The sequence below is a fragment of the Arvicanthis niloticus genome, chromosome 7 (assembly GCF_011762505.2).
Source record: "Arvicanthis niloticus isolate mArvNil1 chromosome 7, mArvNil1.pat.X, whole genome shotgun sequence".
Taxonomy (NCBI): Eukaryota; Metazoa; Chordata; class Mammalia; order Rodentia; family Muridae; genus Arvicanthis; species Arvicanthis niloticus.
The window spans coordinates 34669913-34674447 of NC_047664.1; the positions used below are offsets into that span (position 1 = coordinate 34669913).

At 41.6% G+C, this 4535-nt stretch overlaps 1 pseudogene; it reads right to left on the reverse strand.

Annotated features, from left to right (window-relative positions):
• Nucleotides 1-3891: 3891 nt before the first annotated feature.
• LOC117713159 (dynein light chain 1, cytoplasmic pseudogene) lies at nt 3892-4158 on the reverse strand (annotated as a pseudogene).
• Nucleotides 4159-4535: the final 377 nt, after the last annotated feature.

The following is a 4535-nucleotide window of genomic DNA, read 5'->3' on the forward strand; positions in this document are numbered from 1 at the left end:
TGTTTTTTGTTTTTGTTTTGTTTTTCGGAGACAGGGTTTCTCTGTGTAGCCCTGGCTGTCCTGGAACTCACTATGTAAACCAGGCTGGCCTCGAACTCAGAAATCCGCCTGCCTCTGCCTCCCAAGTGCTGGGATTAAAGGCGTGCGCCACCACTGCCCGGCTGCTTGTTTTTTAAATAAGGTCTCCTGTGTAGACCAGGCTGACCTGGAACCCTGAGAGATCTGCCTACCTCCAAGTTCTGGGATTAAAGGTATGCCATTGCATCTGACATCAGTAAATGTTTTGTGTCCGTCCTAATAGCTATGTGAAGGCATCTTCCGATTTAATGTGCATGACTCCAGTAACTTTGAGCACTGAGCATCTTCTCATGTGCTTTCTGTCACACATGGTAAAAATTCTGCAGTCTTGGCCAAATTCTAACTGAATCCATTGGTTTTTTTTATAAAAGTCAAATTATGTACATTTTTATATATTCTAGATAAAAGTTATCTGCTGGCTATGTAATTTAATGTTTTCCCATGGCTACATACATTCATACAATCATGCTTCTATGGACAACAATCAATATAGAAGACTTCTATGTCCCCCAAAAGTGTGCAGCAATTGACACAAGCTGGTATCTTCCAATTTGACTCAGTTCTCATACTGTCTACCTGGCCATAACATTGGATCATACAGATTGAGGGCTTGGTCTCCATGACTATCCCCACTTCAGGTATCTCAATCACAAGCTCTGGGTGTTTCTCCTGTGATGCTGAGTGACTGGCTATAACCTGGGTTTCTAGAACTTTCTGCTCAGGTTCAGTTCATTTGCTTGGGCAACTTACAGAGTTGAGGGAAATTCCTGGGTACTTTACAGGCATTAACACAATATACAGATAAAGGACTTGTAGAGCAATATGTATGGGAAGGGGTCTTCCTAGAACCACAGCCCAGGAGCTTTCACAAGTTTTAACTGTCCAGAGCCTCCTGAAACTGGCAACTGTGTCTGAATGGGATTTGATGAAGGCTTGTTGGTGATCACTATACTTTTTAGTCCTTCATGTCCTGGGAGGTTGTTGGGATGGACTTTGTAGTGGCCATCAGCCATCCTTCAGCTCCCTAGGATACAGCAGCCACAAAGTTATCATTAGCACACAAAAGACACTATCACTCCCAACAGGTTCCAAGAATTTCTGGAGTCTGCATGTCTAGAATTCTATAGGAAATCAAATACATACTCCACAACATCATAGTAAGTAATTTATCACTTTTACATAGTCTTGCTGTCCCTGAGCAGAAGTTTTTAATGTTGATGAGATCCAGTATTTCAAGATTTTTATTTATGAATCAGGCTTCTGGTGTCAGGTCTAAAAAAAAAAATCTTTTCATTATCCTAGATCTCAAAGACTTTCTCTTTGAGATCCTACGTTTTTCTTGAAGTTTTTCTTATATGTTTTATATTTAAGTCTGAAGTCCATCTTGAATGAATCTTTATCTAAAATGTGAGGATTTTGATTTGCAAGCCTTTTGTTGTTTTCATGTCTCCTGATTCAGCACTGTTTGCTGAAAGGACACAGTCTTCCCTCCATTGAGTCCCTTTGTTCCTTTTCAAAGTGAATCGAGGTGACTGGCAAGATGGTACAAGTACTTGCCACCAAACCTGACGACTTGAGTTTGATTCCCAGAACCCACATGGTAGAAGGAGAGACTCGACTCTTGACAAGTTATCCTCTGACCTCTACATGTGCATACATATGTGCATATACATACATACAAATAGATGTACTTAATAAAAGGTTGGAAAGTGAGGTTTTGTAACAGGAACAGATCAGAGTCCAGAGTGACTCCCTCTGAGATTTCCAGGATCTTGTGTTCCAGAACAAAGAGTTGGACCAAGGACATATGGATAGTGATAGAAATGAGACAGCGTAAGAAAAGGGCTAGTGTGGTAGTTCAGACCTTTAATCTCAGCACTCAGCAGACAGAGGCAGGTGCATGTGGGTTGCTTATGGATTTGAGGCCAGCATGGTCTACATTACTGAGTTCTGGGACAGCCAAGGCTACATAACAAAACATAAAAAAGAAAAGAAGAATGAAAGAAAAGAAAAAAAAGGAAGAAAGGGAAAGAAAAAAAGGAAAGATACTCCCAAAATGGAAATTAGCTGGGACATGTCCAAAGTCAAAGGCCCCAAAGCCCCACCCCCACCCCAGAACCATGACTTGTTCAGGTAATATTCTTTACCCTCTCCCACCTTTCTTTGTTATATCATTATTTTCTAGAATATGCTATCTCTTACTTGGAGCTCTTGTGGGGAAGGGTTTTCAGTCTTTCTGGCAACTGGCATTTATATTAGAATTGATGCCTTTCTTTCTCCATGACCAACCTACCCTATTGTCACAGAATGCTAGTGAGTGCCCATGATTCTGCCTAGTGGAGAAGCTGAAGCAGGAGGATCATTTGACTACTTGAGTCCAAGAGAATATCCTGGGCCACAGTGAAGTACTCAGCCAGGAGGAGGAGAAGGAACATTGGACATATTTCCGTTGAGTTCCATTCATCTGTGTATCTGCCCTTCCACCAATGCTACTGTTCTAATTCTATACTCTGTAGGCCCAGCGTATTGAAGCCTGTTTCTGTCTCTCACTTAATGTATGCTCTGCACATAAATTTTAGAGTTTAGAACAGATATGTATGTCCACAAAAGACCATATTGAAGGTTGCATTTTCAAGGCAGACTCACCACACAGCTCTCAGACTCATGGTCCTCTACTTCAGCCTCGTAAGTTCAGTGTTGTTATGCCCAGCACCTTGTTGAGATTCTAATATAAGAACTAGATTAAACCTATAAATCAGTTTGAAAGATTTGACCTCTGCCATGTTGAGTCTTCCAAGCCATTAGCATGGTATGTTTCCAAGCATTCAAATCAATGATTTATTTCATTATTGCCTAAAGGCTTCTCTTGCTGTGATAAAATACTATGACCAAAAGCAACTTGGGGAAGAAAGAATTAATTTCATCTTACAGCTTACAATCCATCATTGAGGGAAGTTGGGACAAGAACTCAAAGCAAGAAAACCTGTAGGCAGGAACTGATGCAGAAGCCATGGTAGAGTACTGTCTACCGGCTTGCTCACAGTGCCTTGTTTGGCTTGCTTTCTAGGACCACCTGTCTGGGGTGACACCGCCCACAGTGGGCTAGAGCTTCCCACAATATTCACTACAAAATACTCTACAGCCCAATCTTATGGAAACATTGTTCTTAATTAAAGTTCCCTCTTCTCAGATAACACTAACTTGTATCAAGTTGGGAAACTCAACCAGGATAATTATCATTTTATAATTTCATATATTCTGTACGTGCTTTGTTTGTATGTGTGTATATATAAATGTATGTATCAAGCATGCATGCATGTCAGTTCTCTAGAGAAACAGAACTGATGAAGTGAATTTATGCATATTAAAAGGGATTTATTAGAGAAGTTTATTAGCTGTGGTTTAGCTAATCCAACAATTGCTGCCTCCTGATGGAAAGGCCAAGAATCTAATAGTTGTTCAGTCCATGAGGCTGGACATCTCAGGTGATCTTCAATATATGCTGGGATTCCAAAGATGTAGGTTCTAAAAACAGTGAAAGACTGCCTCAGTAGCAGGATTTATTTTTAAATGAGTGACTTAAGGGAGGAAAAAATGGGTACAGAAATATAGATTAGAAAATAAATACAAATGTAAGCTGTTTTACTAATTATTTTATAACCACAAACTTGTACAGAGGCTGATGCCCTGTACAAAACACAACAAAATCAAACGAGGTGTTCCCTTAGCAAGGCTGAGGATTCGGTCTCTGGTATTTGGAATTTAGGATGTAGCCCTTGTTTTTGGAGGGATCACTGCGTGTTCCCAGTGCTTTTAACCAGATTTGAGCAGAAGAATGGCCACCTGACCCAGGTGGAAGTAGATGAAGTATTTGATTTTGTGTGTCACGTGACTACCAAAGTTGCACCCAACAACACAGTGCCAGGTGTGGTTGTGTTTCTGTCAAACTCCTTGATATGGGCAGCAATATCCTTTTCTGTGTTGTACTTCTCCAGCACCTGGGTGCTGCACTCCACCAGAGGCCTGTGGCATGTCTTCTGACAAGTCTGCATTTTTGATCACCGCCTTCTGGGTGCACATGGTTACCATGGAGCAGGGGCCAGCAGGGTGCTGGGAGCTCCTGGGGAAGGTGATCGCACTGCTCAAGCAGCAGAGAGTTGTTGCTACCGAAGCCGTGGCGCCTCCTTCTGTCTTTTTTATATAGGTTGCCACGAGAAGGCGTGGCCAGGTTTACAGTGGTCTCCTGACCTCAAATGATTCAGTGAAGAAAAATCCCCCTCAGCTGTGCCCCGATGCTTGGGTTTCAGTTAATTCCAAGTATAGTGAAGTTGACCACCAAGTTTTGGTGTTTTGTTAGTTATAGAAATGGAACAAACTTTTGTGTGTTGGTTTTAGATCCTGCGGCCTTACTAAACTCCCTGGTCCTAGGATCTCCTGTTGCAGTGGCTAGAACTTCA